Raw genomic sequence first — 26,691 nt, forward strand, 5'->3', positions numbered from 1 at the left:
TTGCCTACCCCTATCATAGAGGAACCAATTTCCTCAGGACTTCCTTCCCCTTCTTTTTTGCCGCTTTGGCCGAGCTCCACCTGTAGTGGGGCTTATAGACAGCACCTGCCTACATGGGGTTGTAGCACCTTAGCCCACTCCAGACTCTATTGTAAATACAACCATTATTCTCTGCATGTTGGGACGCTGACACCATAATAAAGAAATGTTTGGGAGATACAAAGGCTGCAGTATATGCAGTGTTTAGTGTAAGCTTAGACTCTAGCAAGGTTTCCAGGCCTGTGGCCTGATGCGGGTCTGCCATTAGTACCGGATGTGGGTCTGCCATTAGTACCGGATGCGGGTCTGCCATTAGTACCGGATGTGGGTCTGCCATTAGTACCGGATGCGAGTCTGCCATTAGTACCGGATGCGGGTCTGCCATTAGTACCGGATGTGGGTCTGCCATTAGTACCGGATGTGGGTCTGCCATTAGTACCGGATGCGGGTCTGACATTAGTACCGGATGTGGGTCTGCCATTAGTACCGGATGCGGGTCTGCCATTAGTACCGGATGCGGGTCTGCCATTAGTACCGGATGCGGGTCTGCCATTAGTACCGGATGTGGGTCTGACATTAGTACCGGATGCGGGTCTGCCATTAGTACCGGATGCGGGTCTGCCATTAGTACCGGTAGTCTCTCCAGCCCATGTGAGCGGTGACCCTGGGTGTGAGAACTGAAGCAGCGACAACTCCGACATCTTTGTTTGTGGTTTTTATTTGATTTAAAGGGGATGGGAGAAGGGAATGAGTGGGATACTCCTTGAGGCTTAAACTAATTACACATGGGACTTTACTCCTGAAAATGCCCATTGGCGCTTCCTTGATGCCAGCCGGCGATCACTAATGCTAAGAATACTTTGTAGAACACAGAAGTGCTGAATCCTTTACTTTTAATCCAGAAGATTCAGGACTGAGAACTGTAGAACTCCTGACACTGTTGTGCTGTGTAAATCACTGAATTCTGTCCCCCGCTTTGGCCGGCTTGAGGTAGTATGAAGTTTAACTCTGTATAGCTGTACTTGTAATTGACACACTCTGTACAATTCAGGGCCCAACTGCAGGCGCCCCCTTTGACTTTAACTCTTCAGGGTCCACTGACTATGTACTCCCTTTGTAACTTCAGGGTCCTCAACCCAGGTACCCCCTTTACAGCTAGCTGACCTTGGATCCCCGAACCTCTTCCGGAGTGGTCCCCTTCTGACTCTAGGCAGACCCCCAGGGGCAATCCTCAGTACTCAGGACCTGTGTAGGCTTTCCTGGGACTGGACCCCTCTCTCTCTCCGCTGGTTCTCAGCACACCGGATCCCCTCAGCTCACTCAGCTCAGCACTCTCTGGATACTCAGGCGACACCCCGAGACATCCACCTTCCTCAGACAGGAGGAGAGACAGCCGTCCTCTCCCTCCTGGGACTCTGCTCCCGCCAAAGACCCCGTGCCACGCACTTCCCCCAAACTTATACCCACTCCCAGAATCCTTTGCAGCATAATCTGCCTTCTGGGGTAGTTAGAAGCTGAGATGTGTCTCCTGATTGGGCTTCCCACACTGCCCTATGAGAAGCCTCTCACAGGAGCCAGTGGGGAGACTTCTCCCTTCAGCAGGCACATCTGGAAGCCCTGACACCCTGACCAAATAAGTCACAGCCCTGCTGTTAAGCAGACAAGGCCCACTATACATTTACCAACACCTACCTGCAGGGTGCTACACTCTATATAACAAAATACGTTTTTAGCATGATGTAGTCTCCTCCACTTTTCATCTCAATGTACTCAGTGCTCCATGTTCCTTCTCCACATCTGTCTTTGCCTCTTTCTATCTTATAATGTTGGGAGGTATGATTCTCCTTAATACTGCAAAAAAAAGCTTCTCCCTTCTGTACTTTGATCTTCTATATTGCTCATCCAGTCACCCCTCCCCCTCCCCATTCCTCTTCGGTGTCACCCCTCCCCCTCCCCATTCCTCTTCGGTGTCACCCCTCCCCCTCCCCATTCTTCTCCAGTGTCAGAGACTTTCACTTTCTCTTCTGCTGTCAGCGATGGCGTCTGCAGATCTGAGAGCTGAGCTGGAATGTTCCGTCTGTCTGAACATTTATACAGATCCTGTAACCCTGAGATGTGGACACAACTTCTGCCGGGTCTGTATTGATGGTGTGCTGGATACACAGGAGGGGTCTGGAGGATATTCCTGTCCTGAATGCAGAGAGAAGTTTCCGGATCGTCCTGCACTGCAGAAGAACATGAAACTACGTAACATAGCAGAGACTTTCCTGTCTGCTCAGCCAGATCAAGAGGAAACTGGGGTCTTCTGTACTCATTGTGTGGACTCCCCTGTACCTGCTGTTAGATCCTGTCTACACTGTGAGGCCTATCTGTGTGAGAAACACCTAAGAGTCCACAAAAAGTCCCCAGAACATATCTTATGTGACCCCATCTTGTCCATGGAGAGCAGGAAATGCTCCGTCCATAAGAAGATCCTGGAGTATTACTGCACTGAGGATGAGACCTGTGTCTGTATATCTTGTTCTATGATTGGAGGACATAAAGGACATGAGATGGAGTCACTGGATTAGGCTTCTGAGAAGAAGAAGAAGACACTGAGGAAAGTTCTGCAGAAACTTCTGACAAAGAGAGAGGAGACGGAGGAAAGAGTCCAGAGTCTGGAGGAGCACAGGAGGAAAGTAGAAGAAGAAGCAGCTGGTGACACCAAGAGAGTCACTGCCCTGTTTAGAGATCTCAGGAGACGTCTGGAAGACCTGGAGAAGAGAGTCCTGAGGGAGATCTCCAGGCGGGCAGAGCGGATCTCCATCTCCATCCGGGATCTGGAAATAAAGAAGGAGGAGCTGTCCAGGAAGATGGTGGACATTGAGGAGCTGTGTAACATGACGGATCCACTGACTGTCTTACAGGAATCAGACACAGGTGACTTGTGTGATACTGAGGATGGAGATAATGAGGACAGAGAGAGACATGAGGAACTCCTCCATGATGGAGGGGGTCTGGGTGTGGCGGGGATCTTACACACAGGTTTATCTGATATAATAAGAGAGGTAAATGTATACTTCTATATACAGGGAGCTGCAGACATATTACTGGATGGAAACACAGCTCATAATATTCTACAGATATCAGATGACAGGAAAACTGTATCCAGGTCAGATAGGAACCAGAATCACCCAGAAACACCAGAGAGGTTCCAGGATTGGCCTCAGGTGATGAGCAGTCGGAGTTTCTCCTCAGGGAGACATTACTGGGATGTGGATGTTGGGGGTCAGAAAGCTGGAGACAGGTGTTGTGGAAATTTTGATAGGACATTTTCTTTAGTTTAAATAGTCATGATGTCTCCCAGTGTCGGTTTTACTGATAATCGCTATTCACAGTGATTATCACTTTAACTGTCATTGTAGGAAAGACTTGCTGGTGAAAATCTTATGGTCACTATCAAAATTGGTTTATATATATGAATCATGTTTGATGGAAACCCACCAACAGGTAATGGAATGCATGTTTATGGATTGACATGAATGAACAATGAAAAGCCATGTGCTTCCTGGCAGTTTAGTCTTTTGTTCACTCTTGTCCATCTATGGGCGTGTACTCCACAGCTTCTATTGTGCTTTTTGAATGTATACGTATCTGTGATTGGTGGCCATGAAGCCACTCCCTGTAACTCACTTACTTGCTGTAAATAAACAAGCCCTGCTGAGAACACTTCAGAACACAGAAGGAGACACACTCACACACACACACACACACACTCACACACACACACAGACATACATACACTCACAAGCTCACACAGCAGCTAAGAGACACATAAACTCTCACACACAAACACTAGCTCTTATACACATACACATGCACACACATATATATCCAATGGAGAGAGACCTGGCAGATGGCATCGAAATGACCCAGCGCGTTTGTTCCTTTCTTTTTCGCCGAGAGCTTGGTAAATCGTTATGCAAAAGAGCGGGCCATTTGTACTTTTCAGTACAAGCCTATTTATTTTCCACGACATTAATGGCGAGCTTGGTAGCCCTAACACATCGTTCCTAGCTTCTCAGTGGACAAACAGGAGGGAAGTGAGTCCAGTTTTGTTACAACAAAGGCGCCGTGTGGTAAGACATTTCATTTCAGTTTTTGAAAATTTGTTGTTGTTCTAAACCAGGGCTTACTTTCTTTGTCCGCTGTGGAAGTTAGAAACAAAAGCTTAGCAAAAGAACCTTTTCATTTGCAGCGTTCGCTCTTTTATATAACGATGGGGTTATTTCTATTAATATTTGTGGCTAGGGATCAGGTCTGTTAGTTTCTCAGTTAATACATCCTGGGGTTGTGATATATGTGTTAAATATTGCCTTGTAACATCTGTTGTAATATCAGCTTTGTTCGATGAGATAACAATATATTCCGCAGATTGGTTGGTGTGTGTGCTGGATTGGTTTTTGGCGGGAACTCGTTTATTAGTGAAACTGGGTTTTTGCTTTGGACTCTGATGTTTGAATTGAGCATAGAGCAGACAGTTTTGGACTGAGTTTCTGTTTTTAAGTAGCAGATTGTATTGTGCAGCCCCCAAAACCAGCATTTCCACCAGGATAGCTATTGTCTCTGAATACAGCTGTAAAACCTGTTTTTCCTGTCTTTTGTTGTTGTGTACAAAGAAGCACATGGTTGCTCAAACTCTTTGTTTTGAGCAACTCTTTGTGTGGACCATGTGCTCGGATGGCAGCCATTTTGTCTATGTGGTTATGATGTAATTTCCTTTGTGTGGACCATGTGCTCGGATGGCAGCCATTTTGTGATGTCATTTCCTTTGTGTGGACCATGTGCTTGGCAGCTATTTTGTTAAATGGAGTTGAGACTCATGTGGCTGAAATGCTATTTTGAGCTTTAACAAACATTTTTCTCTTTTTTTGGTAGTTTAAAATGGCAACTTTGTGATGTTATTTTTGCGCTGTATTTCAGTTTAAAAGTAATGTTTTTTTCATTTTGATTGAAATCTGGCATCTAGGCAGTTGTTTTTCTAGCTAGCTTTGTTCATCTTTTTGTTCATATTTAGCACAGATATATACATATCCAACCCATCAGTTTTTGTTTTTTGTGTTTTTGTCTGTTTTTCAGGGGTAACTATTTTTTTATTTTTTTGTTTTGTAAGTTTTTGGTTAAGCTGTTTTATGGTGCATTTTGTCTCATTTTTGTTGTAACTAAGTTTTTTTCCAATGATAAGAGTACATTGTGGAGTGACTGATATTGGATTCAGTTTTCAGGGTTGTTTTGTACTGAGCGGTGGTTTCTCACAGAGGTAGTTTTCGGTACTGCAGGTTGGATTTTAGGTAGAGAAGTTATATCTTCCAGTGTGCAATCAGTAACCGGCATCTTAATTTAAATTTTTAATGCAACATCAAGGAATAGACTGAAGCCAAGGTTTGTATAGGGAGGACTTTCATTGTACTTTCGGGGGTTGTTTGGCTGCACGGGTTAGGTCGAAACGAACGTGTGTACTTTGAGCCGTCTACGTGAAACGGGTGATTGCGACACGCTTGTTTCAGCCTTCAACGTGTGAGGAGTAGATACCGAAACCCGCCCCACATTAGGCCGTGTAAAAAAAAAAACGGAAGTTGGGGAACGTGTGGGGGTTGATGAGCTGTATAGCCGTACGAAGCCACCGGGTTGACGTCTTCTAGCTGACCGGCACGTGAGTCCGGAAGCAGGCCAACACTGTCAAAGTTGGCACCTGACAGTGTTGCTCCTAAACCAGGTGCAAAGAAAGCGATTCGAATCGTCATGGTTAATGGTTTATCCATGCAATGGGGGGTAACACAGGTCCCCCAGGTTAGCCAAACAGTTTCGCGGTACATGAAGTCTGAGTTTGGGGCTCGGGCCATGAGACCCCTCAGGAAGGGGAATAACCAAGGGAAACAGTTGGTACATCCCTTTTTGGGAGGTGTTTTTGATGTCTGGAGATGGGAGGAGTTCGTTATTGAATTCAGAACTAGGCTCCAGGCGACAGAGATGCAAAGTGTAGCACAATTGTGGCTTCAGAGATCTATTATGGTCAATCAGCAAGGTGTGCATGAGGCGGGTTCAGTCCGGAAGAACCGCATTATGTACACTTGGCCTGATGAGATAGCCGAGTCCAGCGATCTGGTGAGAGAAGTGGAGGAAGCTCTTCCTGGGCTAACTTTAATAAGACGAGCCAGATCCGCTGACACTGAACCTGTCACTGTCTCTGTACTTTAATCTCCGTTTTCTTCAGTTCACGGTGCAGACTTTGGTACTGGTAATGCCCTCCCACCTCACAGTGTCTCTTATCTCTCAACAGCCTGTCGTAACAGCTGAACCCTCTCCTTCTAACTCTGTGGCAAACTAGAAGTTCTTTTAACAGGTCTGCTATGGATGTGGAAAGTCAGGGTACATCAGGCATAATTGTCCTACCAACCCGGCTGGTCCGTGGGGTAAGTGGCAATTTATTCCGGAGGATCCGGAAAATTCAAAAGGTAGGTATGGTCAGAAACGACTATGACTTATCATAGGGCGTTGATAAACCGGTGTCAGCTCACATCCTAGAGGAACTAAAATAGCCCCTCCCGTGCCTCGCTGACACCGATGCAGCCAACACGGTTTTAAGATCTCAAAAACCTAGAGGCAAGGTTCCCCTTCAAGGGAAGACAACTCCCACTGTAGGTCTCTCAGGCCAGACAGTGTCAGTGACTGAACCTCTCTATTGCAGGCTAGGCCAGCTTTGCAAGGAGAAGTTTGTTTTTTTAGGTCATTGCATTTCTCTAGGTACCCAACATCTAACCACTCAGAGAATACAGACATTGAAGGACCCCCAAAGTCCTCGTAACCTTAAACGATGCACTATTTTGGAACCCTGCGTCTCTTCTTCCTGTTAAGGATGAAGAGAAGGGGGGAGAAGGCCGTGCAGAAAAATGGTAATTTTCAAAACGTTATCTCGCTCTCTTTCTTTTTTTCTCTCTCTCTCTCTCTCTCTCTTTTTCTCTCTCTATCTCTCTCTCTCATCAATTTCCAACTTTAGTAGGGACAACATGATTGTCTTTCTTTGATGGAGTGGCAATCAGCGGCTGTCAGTCCAGTGAATGAGACCCCCATTCCAGTTGCTAACCTTTTTGTCGATGGTTCCAGGTACTACACCCCAGATGGTAAGACATAGAGATCAGAGGATCAATTTCTATACAGATTCGAGATACGCTTTTTGGACTAGCACATGATTGTGGTCCTGTCTGGAAGGCAAGAGGGTTCTTGACTAGTTTGGGGAGGTCGGTGAAACGTGCGGGGTTAATAGAGCTGTTCATTGCCTTTTGCTTGCCACACGTGATAACCATTCTGAAGGTAAAGGCTCATACTACTGAGACGACTATGGAAGCCAATGGAAATGCCTTGGCAGATAGAGCTGCTAAGGACGGTGCTCTGAGCCCTGTGACAGAGACCCTGATGCTAGCCATCCCCTCTGAAGAAGCTGCAGTCCCAAGCGGAAGTGCAGGAGAAGAGGAGATGGATGGTTTTGGGGACTACACAGGGTCCAGATGACATCTGGGGTCTTGATGGTAAATGGTATTTACCCAGATCCCTTTTTCCAATGATGGCCCACTCGACTCATTACCTTGGACACCAGTCAAAGATGGTTATGTGTGCATAGGTGGAGGAGCATTGGATTGGCCCTGGCTTTACTACCGCAGCCGAGAAGGCACCCACCCAAACCGGAATATCCCTTTTAGCGCATTCAGATAGACTATATCACTTTGCCGGGGAACGAGCGTGTTTTGGTCTGTCCGGATATGTTTTCTGGGTGTCCAGAGGCTTGGTCCGTGCACAATGCCATTGCCACTGCCACCACGAAAAAGATCCTGTCTGAGATAGTTTGTCGCAAGGGGGCTGCCTGGAACGATTGAGTCAGATCGCGGATCACACTTCACTGGTCAGATCTTTTTAGAGGTATGTACGGCGCTTCAGGGATTAGCGGTAAGCCTGAACGGCTGAATTGAAAGAGCCACGGCTCAAATGTTTTCTCATTGCTCTTTACCCCAACAGGAATGTCCCATGGGTTATCACCCTACAAAGTTTTGTTTGGGAGTCAACCAGAGCCTGGATTGTGCTTTCCTCAGCAGCTGTCATTTTTACATTCTCAGCTGATGGGGTGGGTGTAGTCCTGGCAACGGGAGCTCCAAAAGGTCCATCATAGGGTTCGGGAGTCTCTCCCGGACCCTGACACGATAACCGGTGTACATTCTGTCCAAGCAGGTGACTGAGTAAACGTCAAGGGACGGGATTGGAGCGGAGGAATTACCAGGTTCAGCTGACAACGCCGACTTCCTTGAGGCTCTGGATCCATGCCAACCACTGCAAAAAGCTGCTCAACTCCATCCAAGAATGATAATGAGGAGTATCATTTTTATTTACATATTTAGCAAGTGTGTTTTAGCAAGGGTAATGCATTTTCAGCTGGCCAAGATGGCAAACAGGTCTAATGGCTGGGTGTGCTCCAAACCCCCACCTAGCTATTACACCCCAACAATGGCAGACGTTCGTATCATCATGAAGACAACCAAGAGACACGTGTGCACCGAATTTAATGACACATTCCTAGAGGGTAACATCAGTTATAGTTTTAATGTTAGCTCTGGCTCCTGTTCTTTTCTGGTCAATACAATTTGGGTATCAGGACAATCAGGTAGTCCATGGATGGGCTTTAACTTTAGTTTTGGCACCGGAACTAGATTTGTAGGATCTACAACCTGTAAGACAGGTATAGCAGTCATCTCACCAATAAAACTCCGGGTGTTTTTACTGTAGGAGAAAATGGTACTAGATTTTCTTTTAGCTTCCAAGGGGGGTTTCTGTAGGGGAAGACTGCTGTTCCGGCATAGCAATAGCAGTGATAAGGTCCAAGCCCATATGGATAAGGTAACTTCATTGCAAGGCAGAGCCAGAGCTATAGCTAATGAGGGTTGGAATCCTTTTAATGCTTTGGGAGGTTCTGGGGATTTTTTTGTTCTCCATTGGATCTTGGTTGAAGGAAATAGAAGTATATATACTTATGTTGTTCTTATTTCTATTCCTCCTATATGGTCCTGTTTTCTGGTCAACCGAGTCACCAAAGATCGAGCAGATGACCTCATCCTGATTGCTGAGACGAGACGCCCCCAAGATTCCGCCCCTGCATCCGACGCCAAGGACTCCAGCCCGACCGCTGGTCAACGCATCCCATCATCTCATGCCCTCCCTCTGAAGTCATCTCCCGAAGAACGTAACCCAAGTGTTGTTTCCTTTCGATGGATTGTCTTTACCCGTTATCTTTTTCTTTTTATAAACTTTTTGAAATGGATTGTTTTTATCGTGAGAAGAACTGTTCTGTTTTTCTGGAAGAAGAAGAAGATTCATCAAGGGACACATGGGAGCATATGACAAAGAGGAGGGACTGTTGTGGAAATTTTGATAGGACATTTTCTTTAGTTTAAATAGTCATGATGTCTCCCAGTGTCGGTTTTACTGATAATCGCTATTCACAGTGATTATCACTTTAACTGTCATTGTAGGAAAGACTTGCTGGTGAAAATCTTATGGTCACTATCAAAATTGGTTTATATATATGAATCATGTTTGATGGAAACCCACCAACAGGTAATGGAATGCATGTTTATGGATTGACATGAATGAACAATGAAAAGCCATGTGCTTCCTGGCAGTTTAGTCTTTTGTTCACTCTTGTCCATCTATGGGCGTGTACTCCACAGCTTCTATTGTGCTTTTTGAATGTATACGTATCTGTGATTGGTGGCCATGAAGCCACTCCCTGTAACTCACTTACTTGCTGTAAATAAACAAGCCCTGCTGAGAACACTTCAGAACACAGAAGGAGACACACTCACACACACACACACACACACACACACTCACACACAGACATACATACACTCACAAGCTCACACAGCAGCTAAGAGACACATAAACTCTCACACACAAACACTAGCTCTTATACACATACACATGCACACACATATATATCCAATGGAGAGAGACCTGGCAGATGGCATCGAAATGACCCAGCGCGTTTGTTCCTTTCTTTATCGCCGAGAGCTTGGTAAATCGTTATGCAAAAGAGCGGGCCATTTGTACTTTTCAGTACAAGCCTATTTATTTTCCACGACACAGAGCCGGCCTTTGGGGTGTGCGGGCTGTGCGGCCGCACGGGGCGCCATGGGCAACAGGGGCACCGTGCGGCCATCACAGCTCGCAGACTGTTTACTCAGGAGTCCGAACGAGTAGTAGCAGCATAGCAGCAGGCGCTGCCAGGTGACGGTCCCCCTGCCCTGGGACTGGGTGAAGAGCTAAGAGCATCGGATCGGGATCGGCTGCCCCTCGGCACCTGAAAAAAATGGCTGCTGACCGCTCCCCAAAGGCACACTGCGCAGGCGCCGCTGCTCGGGTCCCCGAACACGCTCGGAACAAGCTCGGGGATATTCTCTGGTATTCTCGGGTAGACGGCACAGGCGCCGTCTAAGCGCCGAGACTCGGGAGGCGCCATTTTTAAATGCAAAGCCAGAAGCCACCTTCCACAGAACAGGTAAGTCACATTGTCACTGCTGCTGCCGCCCGCCTGTGTCATTTGTTATCTATTTTTCACACAAATTAGGCTAAATACTATTTTATTGAAGGGGAGGATAAGGGACTGTCACCTGGCTGTCTTAACATAAGGAAAAAAAAAAAGAAGAATTAAAATACAAGAAAATAATACAATACTTAAAAATAATATTTTTACTACATAATTGCATCGGTAATGGCACAGTTACATACATGTATGTAATGCATGTATGTAATGTATGTATGTATGTAATGTATGCATCATGTAATGTAATGTATGTATGTAATGTATGCATCATGTAATGTAATGTATGTATGTAATGTATGTATGTAATGTATGTTATGTAATGTATGTAATGTTATGTATGTAATGTAATGTATGCATGTATGTAATGTATGCGTGTAATGTTATTATGTAATGTAATGTATGTATGTAATGTAATGTATGCATGTAATGTATGTAATGTTATGTATGTAATGTAATGTATGCATGTATGTAATGTATGCGTGTAATGTTATTATGTAATGTAATGTATGTATGTAATGTAATGTATGCATGTAATGTATGTAATGTTATGTATGTAATGTAATGTATGTATGTATGTAATGTATGCATGTAATGTTATGTATGTAATGTATGCATGTATGTAATGTATGCGTGTAATGTTATGTATGTAATGTAATGTATGTATGTATGTAATGTATGCATGTAATGTTATGTATGTAATGAAATGTAATGTATGCATGTATGTAATGTATGCGTGTAATGTTATGTATGTAATGTAATGTATGCATGTATGTAATGTAATATATGTATGGGGCGAGGGGTGAAGATGGGCGGGCGGGGGGTGGGCGCCACAGGATTAGCTCGCACAGGGCGCCTGAACACCTAAGGCCGGCCCTGGCTGGAGAGTTGGGATGTGTTACCCCAGTATAGACAGGGACACATTGATTGGAGATAATAACAAGTCCTGGGGTTTGTACAGGACTAATAATCAGTATGGGGTGATACATGACAGTAAAGAGACCCTCTTACCCTCCAATCTCTCCAGTAACAGAGTCAGGATAGATCTGGATTATGAGGCCGGGCGGATCTCCTTTTATGATCTGTGTGACCCGATCCGACACCTCCACACCTTCACCACCACCTTCACTGAGCCCCTCCATGCTGGGTTAGGTGTATGGAATGGTTGTATAATTATATGTAGGTAGAATCTAGAGTTGTGAGAACTCCACCCAGAGTTTGGTGATGTCAGCGTTGGAATTCATATGACCACTTTGTGTCTGCGCTATATTCGAAAGACAGCTACAGCGTGGGCTTACTTTGCCGGTAGGGCATACATGGACATCCTCTCATTGCACTGCCTGCGTGCCCTGTAGTAGCTGAGTCCTTCAGACTCAGCTGATCACAGATTGGGGTAAATGGCCAATCGCAGTGGTGCTTTGATCACCCCGTGATCAGCTGTGTCCAATGACAGCTGATCATGGATGTAAACACAAGCCGGTTATCCTCTTTTCTTTCCTCACACTGACAGCATGATGAGGGGAGAAGAGAGCCGATAACTGGCTTGTGTTAAAGGGATGTCAGCATTAATAATCAGGGCAAAAATTATCAGTGTCTTGCTTATCAATGCAGTCCCAACAGTGCTGCAAATCAGTGCCCATCAGTGCTTCCTCATCATTGCCCATCAGTGCCTCCTCATTATTGCCCATCAGTGCCTCCTCATTATTGCCCATCAGTGCCTCCTCATCATTGCCCATCAGTGCCTCCTCATTATTGCCCATCAGTGCCTCCTCATCATTGCCCATCAGTGCCTCCTCATCATTGCCCATCAGTGCCTCCTAATTAGTGCCCATCAGTGCCTCCTCATTATTGCCCATCAGTGCTTCCTCATCATTGCCCATCAGTGCCTCCTCATCATTGCCCATCAGTGCCTCCTCATCATTGCCCATCAGTGCCTCCTAATTAGTGCCCATCAGTGCCCACCAATGCCTCCTCATCAGTGCCCCCCATTGTCACCTCATCAGTGCCACCTATTAGTGCCCATCAGTGCAGCCTCATCAGTGCACATCAGTGAAGGAGAAAAATTACCTGTTTGCAAAATGTTTTAACAAACTATTAAAAAATGCTTTTTTTTTCAGCTTTTTCAGAATTTTTTAGTAGTGATTAAGTACCACCAAAATAAATCTATTTGTGTGAAAAAGATAAATATTTCTTATGGGTACAGTGTTGCATGACAGCGCAATTGTCATTCAAAGTGCAACAGCGCTGAAAGCTGAAAATTGGCCTGGGCAGGAAATGAAAGTGACCAGTAGTGTTGGGTGAACATCCCCCCCGTGTCGGTTCATACCAGAACTCCCTAACAGGGGAAAATGTTGAGGCCCCAAGCTACAATCTCTATTAAAGTTTATGGGACCTGGACATGAAAAATCAAAAAGTCCCCATTTCGAAGGTTTATATGCAAGTTATTGGCTATAAAAAGGGGTATGGGGGTCCGGGTACTGCCCTGGGAGACATGTATCAATGCAATTTTATTTAAAGGAGCAGTGATTTTAATAATGCTTAAAGTAAAACAACAAAAATGAGAAATTTCTTTAAATATAGTCCCCTTAGACTGCCTATAAAGTGGCCTAACTGTACGGTGTATAGAGCCTGCTGCAGCAATACTGACATATGTAAAGAAAAAAAATATTCAATTGACTTGCGGTTGTAAGACATTGCCGGCAATAAAAAAAAAAAGGTGTGGGGGGTCCCCCCCCCAAAAAATCCATACCAAACCCTTACATGAACAGAATTGAAATCTGTTAAAAATGCATGCTCATATTCTATTGGCTGTTGCTGGGAATGCCTATTCTGGGAGCTGTGGGCCTGGGATCCACGAGGGCCCGCCAGGACAAACGGGGCCATATGCAAACACAAATCAACATAGTGTGGCATCCATGGTGATGGCATAGTGAAGCAATGCTCTGGCAAGGGGTTGCATGTGTCAGCGCCAACCATCGTGGATCCAATGAAATATGAGCATGAGATTTCTTTTTAACAGATTTAAATTATGTATCGCATCAACCCCTGAGGAAGTGAACGGTGGTTCACGAAACCCGTCGGTTTACCAGGATGTATTTATATACCCACAATGGATTGTTGTATGGATTACTGAACTTGACCATGAAAATATAATATACTATGTATAACATCACAAATCTGTTTCACAATATGATATTTGTCTGTGTGTACTTGCTGACATTGTATGTTCCGATAAACGTGCATTTTATATTTCATCACTGGGCGTGTCACAAGGGCAAACCTTCCCAATTTTGCATTTACATTTCTTGTGATCACAATAAAATTGATAAAAAAATAAATAAATAAATAATAATAAAAAATGTTTTTAAAGTGTCTGCATCCCCCCTGGTTGCACACATATGTAGGTTGCTCCTGTATATGTAAAAGGTGTTCTCATCACACATGTGAGGTATCACTGCCAATGTTAGAGTGAGAGCAATAATTCTCGCAGTAGACCTCCTCTGTAAACTGGTGGTTTGTGAAAATGTTCAAAGGGTCGCCTATGGAGATTTTTATATACCGCAGTTTGGCGCCATTTTACAAGCGTGTGCAATTTTAAACCATGCATAACATCATCTTTTAGATTTTTACCAAAAAAATGGGTTATCCATTGCGTGTTTTGCATTCTAATTCAATAAAATGTATTTCACAAACAATTGTATTTGAAAAATCTAAATTTACATTAAATGTAAATACCGTTTGACTTTACTTTGACCATTTTATTCTCTAAGGCTTCTGCCTAAAAAAAAAAAATATATATATATATATATATAATTTTTTTTTTATGTTTATAAGACAGATTAGGGGAGAATGAGGAGAATTTCTGGTGATGTTGATTATAATAAGTGAAGGTGGACGTGGAGGTATATACAGTGTGTTTAGTAACCCTTTGGACCAAGACAGTTCATGATGTTTCCTATCCCAGAGGCCCCAGCTGGGTTATGCCACAAGCATTGATAACCTTTAGGTCACAATTTTCTGGTAAGAGGCCATTTAGCTTGGTGGAGGAATCACTTTTTGTGGTGAAGGCTTTTTATCACAGAAGAATTACACAGCTGCATCGCGGCTAATTTACTTGCTTGGATTTAATCACTGGTGTTTTTCATTCATACACGTTGATATGGACTTTTTTTCACATTGTGGGCAATTTTCATAATTTGGACATTTTTTATTTATTTTTTTTGTTCCAAAAAAGTTTTATTAGGTTTAAAAGAAGGATAACAAAATAACTGATACAAAAGTAGTGTGGAAAAAATATCAATGAAGCATATTACTATGCCATGGTTTTACAATATAAATTGCCATAACAATGCAAAGTCAAAAACATTGTCACAAGTACAATCCAAGAAATGTCTATATAACCGGATATGGGTTCCCCTCAGGCGCCCCCAATGGGAACATTATGCACCCGGAGAAGGAAGCCATCTCCTACAGAATGTAACTTTATCTTAGCCTATAGGCTTAATGATAGGACAAAAACATAAAATATAATGGAGGGTATAGTAACGGGGAGGGGGGGAGGTTGGGTAATAGGACAGGACCTAAGAGACCAGGAGAGAATAGAAGGGGGGAATGGAGCTACAGCATAGAAATTTGCAGTCACTTAATATTTATAGAGTCACAAAAAAGATTGATCAGTCTGTATCATTCCGTAAATGAGTAAAAGAATCAGTTTGTCGGAATGTACCCAGACAGCCCAAGTCTTATTATATTTGTCAACTCTCTCTTTGGCAATATGAATTAATTCTTCAATTTTTATCAATTCTAGTGAACCATTCCTTCAGAGATGGAACAGAAGTCGAATTCCAATGTACCGGTATGCAAGCTCTGGCAGCGTTTAGCATCTGCACTGCGAGTGATTTATGATATTTTTTAGGTAGAACGGAGGAGTAATGGAGCAAGAATTGGGCCGGAGTGTATTCCAAGGTATCGGTGGTGACTTGATGGATAATGGAGTGGACTTTGGACCAGAATGGTTGAATGACATAACATTCCCACCAAATGTGTAGTAGATTGCCTACTTCACTTAGGCATCGCCAGCATTTGTTGGGAATCGAAGGGTCAAATTTGTGTAATAGATCAGGGGTTCTGTACCATCGAGATATAATTTTATATCCTGTTTCTTGGACAGAGACATTGGTCGAACCTTTGTGAGTAACATGATAAATGTGTTCCCACCCTTTCCTTGGGATATCGGACTGCAGATCTTTGTTCCAATTTAAGCAGGTTTTTCCTGCGTCAGGGGGAGTGGGGTCATCCAGCTTGGCATGTATCATAGAGATGATACGTTGTTGTTGTAGTGAGGTATTTGTACATAGGTTTTCAAACAGAGTGAGGGGGCGAAAGAGATTAGGTCGGAACGCCAAGGTTTTAAGAAAATGATGAATTTGTATATATTTCCAGGGAGTTATTTGCGCATATGGCCATTGTGAAGTGAGGTGAGTGACTGAAAGAAGGGCACCATCTTTGAGGTAGTGGTATGCTCTTAGCGAATTGCCCAGATCCGCTCCTTGTAGATAAGTGGAGGATATCCCAGGGAGAAAGTCAGGATTCATTCTGAGTGGGGTAAGAGGAACCATTACCGACGAGATCTCAGATTTCTGGCAAGCCTTCTGAAAGAATTGTAGGGGAAGTTTTAATAAGGGGGTGATCCAGTAGTGATCGCGGAAGCGATTTAAAGTTTATCCAAGGAGTGGCCTTTAATGAAAGGTGAGAAAACCCATCCTCTAGGTCTACCCAATCTTTAGTGGTATCATGGATGTTCCAATCCACTATTCTGTCTAGAAGGCATGCCATATAGTATTTCTCTATATCTGGGAGACAAACCCCCCCCCCCCCCTTGAGCTTGGGCAGGGACAGTTGTGTGTAACTGATATGAGGACATTGTTTTCCCCAGAGAAATGTGGTGCAGAGTTTGGAATATAGAGTATACGTGGGAGGACATTAATGCGCAAAATTGCTGCTCTACCAAACCACGAGAAGATGGGTCTGTCCCACTTTCGTAAATCTGCAGAGATGTTGTTAACAATTGGCAAGAAGTTTCTTGTGTATAGTTCTGAAATACGGGATGGGAGTTGTATGCCAAGGTAGGTAAGCGCGCTTGATCGCCAAAGGAATGGGAAATTTCCTTTACATTGTTCGATTTGACTCGTCGGAAGGGAAATGTTCAAAGCATGCGATTTGTTGAAGTTTATCTTTAAATTGGAGATGAATTTGAATAATTTGAAATCCTTTAATAGATTAGGCAGGGTAATATGTGGTTCAGAGAGAAAGAGTAAGATATCATCCGCAAAAGCTGCGAGTTTATATTGTCGCTCATTAATTTTATGCCTTTTATGTCACTGTTTTCTCTTATAAGCATGAATAAGGGCTCTAATGTGAGTATAAACAGTAGGGGGGACCAGGGGCAACCCTGTCTTGTCCCATTTTTTACAGAGAAGGTGTTCGACAGGAGGCCATTCACTCTTACTTGAGCTGTGGGAGCATTATAGAGTGCCATAATGAAATTAAGCATACGGTTAGGGATACCCAACACACCGAGCACCATTTTCATGTAGTCCCATGCCAGCCTGTCGAACACCTTCTCCGCGTCGAGTGAGAGAAAGAAACCCGGTGTGCGGGAAGTCGTGAGAAAGTGGTGTATATTGATGGCTTTTATTGTGTTGTCCCTGGCATCTCTGCCAGGGATGAATCCTACCTGATCTTTGGGAATAGTGGTGTCGATAATTGGGGTGAGACGATTGGCCAATATTTTAGAGTGTATTTTTAAGTCCACATTCAGAAGAGATATAGGGCGGTAATTAGTGACGAGGGATGGATCTTTACCAGGCTTCGGTATCACGTAAATGTGTGCTTCCAATAAGTTAGACAGGGATACAGTGGGATCAGAAAGGGAATTAAATGCACGTAGAAATGGACGGGACAGAATGTCTATGAACTATTTGTAGTATATGGCCGCATAGCCATTAGGGCCTGGGCTTTTACCCTGTTTTAGCTGTTTTATGACCTTAATAAGTTCTTCTTGCGTTAATGGTTCATCTAAAGTGGAAGCCACAGTGTCTGAGATGGGTTTAGGACTATATTGGGACAGAAATTCTTGAATTATGTCTGTGCGAGTTCTGGGGTCGCTGGGAAGATGTGTTGGATTAGGCAAATTATATAAGGTCATGTAGTATTTTTCAAATTCCTCAGCGATATCCGACGATTTAACTAATTTATGTCCCTAAGAATTATTCACTTGGTGAATGGTGAAGGATGCTTTCCTAGACTGCAATGCCTTGGCTAAGAGCTTACCGCTCTTATTTCCTTGCTCATAAAAAAGTTTTTGGGTGAGAACAAAATTGCATTTTAACTTCCTCTGCAGTTCCTCCGTGAGTCTGAGACGTGCCGAAGCAGATCCGCATAGACCTCCTGGGACCGCGATTGTTTATGTAAAAGTTCAAGCGACATAATTTCTTTTAGAAGTGATTGAATTAAAGCTTGAGAGATATTTTTCCTGGTGTATGCCAAAGACAAAAAGACTCCTCGCAAGGTACATTTATGTGCTTCCCATTGTGTGAGCGGGTCCACATCAGGGGTATCATTCTCACAGAAGAACTGATAAAGTGATTGTTTAACACAAGAGAATTTAGCGAAGTCCGTAAGTAAAGAAGGATCAAGTCGCCACATTTTAGAAAAGGAAATGTCTTCTAGGAATCTGAGAGTCATCGTTATAGGGTGATGATCCGAGATTACCATTGGTTCTATGGTGGCCGTGTGGAGGAATGGTAAGTCTTTTTGGGAAAGGAATAAATAATCGATCCTTGAATATCGTTTTTTTGGGGGGGGGGGGGGATGGGGGAGAAAGTAAAGTCTTTCGAGGTTGGGTGCAGGGTACGCCAAGAATCGTGTAAAGTAAGAATTTGGAATTTGGAAAGGGTAAAAGTAGGCGCTGGCAAAAATAAGTGTTGTTTATATTATGGGAAACGTATTATATCTGGTCAGATGTGCACTCATATATTTTTGACCCTTATGGATGTATGAAGCTTGTATATGCACTGTATCCAACAAATAATATACCATTAAAATATAAATGCTGAGTATTCAAATATAAAATTGGTGCAACATGTGACAATTGTGGTAAAAAATACACAAAAAGTGACTTTTGTGATGAATTATAAACAATATTGTGCTTGTATCAATTTCTACTCAATGCAAAAAATTGGTAAAAATTATTAAAAGGTTATTCAAAATTATTACAAATTATTCTTTTCTTCTTGTATTTCATAAGTTTGTGATGGTTTCGCAAAATATTGTGCAAACAGGTGACTATATTTCGTGCAGTGAAGTGATTATTTCTTCAGTTACGGTGTTCCAACTTGTGAGAATGATAATCTATATCTGCTTACCAGATAGCCTCAGGTCACACAGACCTATAACACCTTTGATCCCTTTCCCAGGATTTATCAATCCTTTGGATGGGAATACAGGGTATTCTTCTCTCTCTTTCTCCTAAGACCAGAGCCCTTGGGTGTAGATCTCAAGCCGATCGGTATATATAAAACAGTGGGAAGCCAGATATAGTATAATATTGCTTTATTAAAACTGATAATAACAAGGTAAAAATGGATGCTTACAATTTGTAGTGCCCTCCTGGCACTAGGTAAAAGCACTGGTTGTATATTTGGGGGTATAATATGCTCCTATCTCGTCCCTCTGCACAGTACTCTGATGTTCTATGCAGCCCTTGTAGCGTGGCAGCAGTCGGCTGCGTTCCAGACAGAACAGGAAATGACGTCGCTGGCTCTCAGTGTTTCCGGGTGTATCGTAGACCACAATGCATTTCGCTTTACAGCGTCATCAGGAAGTCTACCTTCACCCGGTCATTGCGGCTTAATAAAAGGCTTACTTGTCTCCTATTGGTTTGCGTAATGTTTTGAACCCCTTCTATTTGTTTACCTATTTGTAAGTGAATTACTTGGTTGTTTTTTAACTAGTGTGATTACTGTGGGGGGTATTATTGCCTTTTCAGAGCCGTGAAGGTGCGTAGCCCATAAATATGACACATGTTTGTATTAGATGTGGCCATTGATAGAAAATACAAAAAATTGTATGTATATAAAAAATATTGTACCGAATTTAATAAAAAAGCATACTCAAGTGTGTTAGTGAAGAATGGCATAAATACATTCCTTTGAGTTAGTCCACCAATCATTTACTGCATGTGTTAAATTGAATTAGTGTGACCTTCATGTGCAGCCGCAAGTACTACATGTCATAAAGGTAGATGGCTGTAAATATTACCTCTAAAAAGTAACCAGCGTCATCACTTACAAACAATAATTAATCTATGCCCATTTAAAAAACATTTGTGAATCTATATAAATACTGGCAATAAATGCTTAAAATGATTGATATTATATTGGCAAAGGATAAACAATTAATATTATATTTATAAAGGGTAAATTCAATATATAAGCAATAGTGAGGATAGAAAATAATAGTTAATAAAATATTATATTTGATAAAATATTATGAAAACTCGTTGTCCCCATCTAGTGGTGGTGAATGGTATTGTTTACAAAACCTATTTCCTTGTAGATGTTTTTTTTTTCTTTTTTTCTTTAATCTGGTGGTTATACTGCTGCTATTTTGGGGGAAAAAACCTCTCTTACAGGTAGCACCTTTAGGAATGGTATCCCAACAGGGTGTACTTAGCGCAACGTGGGCTTTCCAAAAGGTAGATGTCCTCTGGTGGAATATTAACCACTTGACGACCGCCGCACGACTATCTACGTCGGCGGTCAGCCCCTCACAGGCAAACTAACGTAGGTCTACGGCGCTTGCCTGTGAGGGTCTAGGGAGCGAGCGCGCGCTGCCGGAGGCGCGCTCCCGCGTGGTCACGGACCCCCCCGCGCGTGTGACCAGTGGACCCGATGTCCGCCGGTCACTCGGCGATCGGCGGGGGAGAGGGAGAAATTCAGGCAGCTTGTGTAAACAAGTCACCTGTCATTCTCCTCGCTGTAAAGACACTGATCACTCGGATCTAGTATGTAGATCCGTTGATCAGTGTCCTTACAGCTGAAGCCACAGCCAATCACAGTAGAAAGCACGCCCCTAGGGACACACACAGCCCCTCCCTCCCAAATAAAGTTAACCCCTTCACTACCAGTGTATTTTTACAGTAACAGTGCATATGTATAGCACTGATTACTGTAGAAATATCACTGGGACCCCCAAAAGTGTTACAAATGTCAGTCAAGGGTCCGATCTGTCCGCCCCAATGTCGCAGTACCGCAAAAAAAATCGCAGATCGCCGCCATTACGCGTTAAAAAAAAAAAACAACAAAAATGACAAAAATCTTTCCCTTTGTTAGTAAACGCGATAACTTTTGCGCAAACCAATCAAAATACGCGATTTTTTTTACCAAACATAGGTAGCATAAAACAAATTGGCCAAAAATGTTAAAAAATTTTGATTTTTACATTTTTTTTGGGGGGAATTTCATGTAAAAAAAATGTGAAAAATATTGCTATTTTTGCAAAATTGACGCTCTTTTTTTGTTTATAGCGCGTGATCAAAAAATCGCACAGGTGATCAAATACCACCAAAAGAAAGCTCTGTTTGTGGGAAAAAAAGGACGCCAAATTCGTTTAGGTACAGCGTCGCACGACCGCGCAATTGTCCGTTAAAGTCACGCAGTGCCGAATCGCAAAATACCCCCTGGTCAGGAAGGGGGTAAAATCTTCCGGGGCTTAAGTGGTTAAGTCTTTTGGTACCTTTAATAGCCTAATATGTTATTCATTTTGTTTTCCAGGAATCATTACTTTGATACATCTTTCCCCGCACTGTAGTGTATTTTGTTACCTGTTTTTGTTTCAGGTGAAAAGGGGAATATATGAAGGTGCTTTCCTATATTACACCCTTATGTTGTAATATAGGAAAGCTGATAAACAATGTTTGGGGAAGGTTGGCGGGATAATGTCTTATTGTTAGGTGATGATATCTAAAAATTGTTTAGAAAAAAATTCAGGTCTATGTCTGCGTTTAACCCTAGCTGCTTTAAAGTTTTTAACCGATGAATCTATAGTGTTTAATTTTGTGAGATTCTTTTTCTCATGTCCGAACCTCTCCAGTGTTTGTGGACTCTATCGATCCCGCAGAAACAAAATAGAGAAGGATCTTGGTTATGGCACAGCCTAAAATGGTTTGATAAGCTGTGTTGTCTAAATCCTTAGCGTATGTTCTCTATGTGTTCTCCAATTGTAATTGTTAAGCCCCGTACACACGTACCGATCGTCGGCCGACGGAACGTCCTACAAATGTTCGCGGCTGGTGTGTTTGTTGTTTGTCTGTTGAAAAGTGCTCCAAACTTGCCCAGGACATTTGTCTTCCGACAGAAAATGACGTCACTACGTTCCACGCACGTTCGCCGCTACAAAAGAGGAAGTGAGTGTTTGGCCGTGACCCTTCTGGGCATCTCGCGCTGATTTCGGTAGCATTTGTTTGGTTGACGACATTTCGCTATTTTCCGAGACATCGTTCGAGAATTTATTATGGCGACCGTGAATTCGTCCGTTGCTGTCGTTAGTGTTGGAGTTTTGGCTCTGAGACGACGTACGAGCAATAGGAAGAAGAAGCGGACCTCCTGGACGAAAAATTGGTTGCTTAACCGTGATCAATTTTCTCATATGTCCTTGCTGAGGGAGCTCCAGGAAAATAATCCTGATGACTTCAGGAATTATTTGAGGATGACGGATCCCATCTTTTACCGTCTTCTTGCCCTGGTGTCCCCCTATATTCTGAAGCAGGATACTTGTATGCGGCTTGCAATTACTCCTGAGCAAAGGTTAATTGCGACGTTGAGGTATCTTGCAACAGGGAGAAGCCTGCAGGATCTGAAGTTCACCACAGGCATCTCCCCCCAAGCTCTTGGAGTCATCATCCCTGAGACCTGCTCTGCCATCATCAAGGTCTTGCAGAAGGACTATATCAAGGTATGTTTGATTTTTTACATTACATTACATGTATTACTAGTTTCACCCGAATTATGATGTTTTTGGATGTACAGCAATTGACACAGGCCATTATTTGTAAACTACCCTCTGTCCGCATGCACATAGTAGTAAAGATGTAGATTATCTTTAACCATTTGTAAAATTACCCACTAACCACCCCACCATTCTCTCCTATGTGTCCCTAAACGCATTGCCTGTTAACAGTATTTTGAATTTGGGTCATTTTATTGCTTTCCCTCAAACAATTATTCCTTGGCCAATGTTTTAGTACCTAGTTAATGATTTATCTAAAATACATCAGTCCATCCATTCCCACCTATGATTCTGTATGTTTATGTAATGATGTTAAAACCTTCACTGACCACAAGCCCTAATTGATGTATAAATGCCCAGTTTTACTTACCCATCCCCCCACCCACATGCTAAATCTCAAAGTCAGCATATACCAAAGCTCAAGTTCAGAGGTCTTCAAACTATGGCCCACCAGTTGTTCACGAACTTCAATTTCCATCATGCCTAGTCATGTCTGTGAATGTCAGAGAATTACAAGGCCTCATGGGATGTGTAGTTCTGCAACAGCTGGATGGCCGTAGTTTGTAAATCTCAGCTCTAGCTGGTGAGTATAATGGGCCATACACACTAGAAGATTGTCAGAACAATTTATCCTTCCGATTTACCAAAACCAAATAATATGAGGTCCAACAAACACTTTCAAATCCTATGCAATCTGGTAGGCCCTTGCACTACATAGAAAAGGTAAATCTGCACGAAAAAGTCTTCAGAGAATCTTCTAGTGTGTATGGCCCTTTACAATATAAGAACAATAGGAGGTTGAAAATAAATGTATGTAGATGTTACATCCCCATATCCAAACCTTTGCCTTCCTGTTGTATATTTTTTTAGCAAGTTGCATAAGCATTTAACAGACAACTGTGTGTGTAATTAATAATGTGATGTGCTCAAGCACTAATTTTTTTTTTTTTATTTTTTCCCCACAGTTTCCTTCAAACGCAGAGCAATGGCTGGAGATTTCTGATCAATTTCTGGAGAAGTGGAATTTTCCCAATTGTGGGGGTGCTATTGATGGGAAGCACGTCCGCATTGTCCCCCCTCCGAATTCCGGCACATTTTATTATAATTATAAAGGTTTTTTTAGTATAGTCATGCTAGCCATAGTTAATGCAAACTATGAGTTTATTTTTTTGGATATTGGCAAAAATGGCCGCAATTCGGATGGGGGAGTTATTGATCAGACGGAGTTCGCTCGTCGTCTAAAGAACGGCACTCTGAACCTGCCATCCAGGGAGCAAACTGTTGAGGGTATGAGCTTTGTGTTTATCGCAGATGAGGCTTTTGCGCTTGGGGAGCATCTCATGAAGCCCTACCCTCAGAGGAACCTCACCCCAGACCAAAGGATTTACAACTACCGGTTGTCCAGAGCTCGCAGAGTTGTGGAGAATGCCTTCGGGATAATGGCCAACCGGTTCCGGATATTCCTGACGTCCATAAACCTGGCACTGTACAAAGTGGATAATGTGGTCTTGTGTTGCTGCATTTTGCACAACTTCCTACGCAGGAATGCACAAAATTATGTCTTGCAGCAACTGGATACTGACCCTGCTATGCCAGGTACAAGTGGAGAGGCCCAACCTTCTAACCAAGTGGAGTCCATGACGTCAATGGAAGTTGGACGGTCAGCATTGGCATCACACAGGGCCCGTCAGATCCGCCAGGAATATCTGGACTATTTCGTGGGGAGAGGAGCTGTGTCCTGGCAGCAATCACTGTCACACACCCATTAATCTTGTTAAAGATTGGACACACAAGATAAATGTCAGAGATATATTATTTTTCAACACATTAAACAAAAATTGCAATGATTCTGTATTGTGGATTATAATCATTTGGGCACATATGCCAAACACAATTATTTGGGTTAATCATGTGTTATATATGTGTGACTTTGGAAGGGTTAATACATTCATCAGTGTGTTTCTTGACTGTAGTCTCTCACCAGCTGATCCAAAGTGATGATGGCCATGTGTTATTTTTTAGCCAGTGGTGTAAATACAAGGGCCTTCTGCACCCCACAAAATGTACACAAACCCTGTCACATTGAGAACTAGGTCACACCCAAGGTTCATCTAATGTCACCTTACATTGGTGTTCATTGTCCAGAAGTTGCCCATACTATATATTTCATATAATACATTAGGGTATTAACAAAGTACCTACACCTGTTATGTTGTGTTCATTTATGACATCCTTCTCACTGCCCACCAATGTTAGGATATGTCAGTGTTATGTGAAACTTGATCATTGTTCATCTCAAAGTGTTATATATATAGGTAATGGAAAGTGAACTAGAGCAACGAACAAGCAATACACTATAGATTACACTGATCTCCCTACACTGATTGCTACTGGCAATATCAATGCCATATTGAATCCTAGGACTGCTAGTACCTTGAGTGTTGAGTCACACTTATGCGATGCGGGAAGTCTGCGACTTTGCAGCCTTCCAGCATTGCATAAGGGTGACCCGCCACTTACTTTTTCCACAGGATTGTATTCCACAAGTGTTAAGCACTGTGCGATCCAATCCAGATACATCAGAAATAAAGGGTCATGTGCGACTTGTATGCGTGTTCAGTGCGAATGTAGCCATACAAAGTGTATGTCTCAATTCACACTGCACATCTGATGGCATGTAATATCGTAGCGCACTGCTCCTTTATTACATGCGATCAGATGTTCATGCGAAAATCAGCTATACAGTTTGTATGGCTCAATTCGCACTGCACTCGCACAAAAGTCGCACATGATGCATTTATTCAGCCGCATCAGGATAGGATCGCACAATCGTTCAAACTTGTGTGATCCGATCCTGTGTGAAATGTCAGATCGCACTGTGATATGCGTTAAAACTGGGGGTATCTTTAACATTTCATTGACACCTCCAGCAACTCGCATATGGCAGTGACCAAAATGCTTTCATTAACATGTAAATATGGGAATAGGACAGCCATCATACATTTAGTGCTTCTTTACACAGCTTTAGACCTCGACCCCCCAACTAAAGTCTAATAAAGAATTGAACACACATTGTTGAATGTAAAAACGTTTTAGTATCAAACATTCACAGGGTTAGGGTTAGGGTTAGGGTTAGGGTTAGGGTTAGGGTTAGGGTTAGGGTGTTGTAAAGTGCTTTTCCCAAACTTGGGTACACTCTTTAACATCTGAGTGTAATTAAAATGCCATAAAACATCATAAAAAATTTGTAACATCAGGAACATCCCAATACAAACATTAAAAACCTAGTAAAATTGTGGCTTAAAATTTGCCAATCATGTCCACAAAATTGCGCATTTTGATTTGTAATGCCGTTGCAGTCTCCTTTATTTGTTCCAGGTCTGCGCAGCATTGGAGAGCCTCACGGGTCAATTTGGCTAATGTGCAACTATGTAAAACATGGTCTGTAAAAATTAAAAAAAAATGAGTCAATGTGAATCACCTACATGAGGTCATAATAATAGAGAAACATTTGGTGTCCAGGTAATCTTAAATTCCTCTCGAGTTAATACCTACCCTGTTCTTATGCTCTTTTGCCCTAGGCTCTTCTTCTTCCTCCTGTCCTCCTCCGATGCTGTTGCTGATGATTCTGCCGGTCTCCTGAGCTTACTATATATTCATTAGGGGTGTGAACGCATGATGACGTCATTGTGAGGGCATGGTTGTAATGTATATATATTAAGATGCAGAGACCAGAGACGGGCAGAATGCACGGCAACAGCATTGGAGGAGGACAGGAGGAAGAAGAAGAGCCTAGGGCAAAAGAGCAGACAACATAAGAGCAGAAGATTGGACAGCAGAAGAGTGGAGAGGATAAGATCCAAAGAGCAGAGTGGAGAAGACCGGATGAAGATATTTAAGAACATTTCATAAACGTCTCCTGTCGTTATTCACATACACTTCCATTTATGTGGTTAATG

General features: G+C 42.9%; 1 protein-coding gene and 1 pseudogene across 2 annotated transcripts in view; one reads left to right on the forward strand and one right to left on the reverse strand.

Annotated features, from left to right (window-relative positions):
• LOC309553400 (NACHT, LRR and PYD domains-containing protein 3-like) overlaps positions 1-26,691 on the reverse strand; it is a 1,231,344-nt gene that overhangs the window by 730,868 nt on the left and 473,785 nt on the right. The window lies entirely within an intron of this gene.
• On the forward strand, positions 2,057-11,932 carry LOC309553407 (E3 ubiquitin-protein ligase TRIM11-like; annotated as a pseudogene). Its single transcript has 2 exons — positions 2,057-3,325; positions 11,544-11,932. The product of its transcript is annotated as an E3 ubiquitin-protein ligase TRIM11-like (transcript).

The sequence above is a fragment of the Pelophylax lessonae genome (genome assembly GCF_965119305.1).
Source record: "Pelophylax lessonae genome assembly, chromosome: 4".
Lineage (NCBI taxonomy): Eukaryota > Metazoa > Chordata > Amphibia > Anura > Ranidae > Pelophylax > Pelophylax lessonae.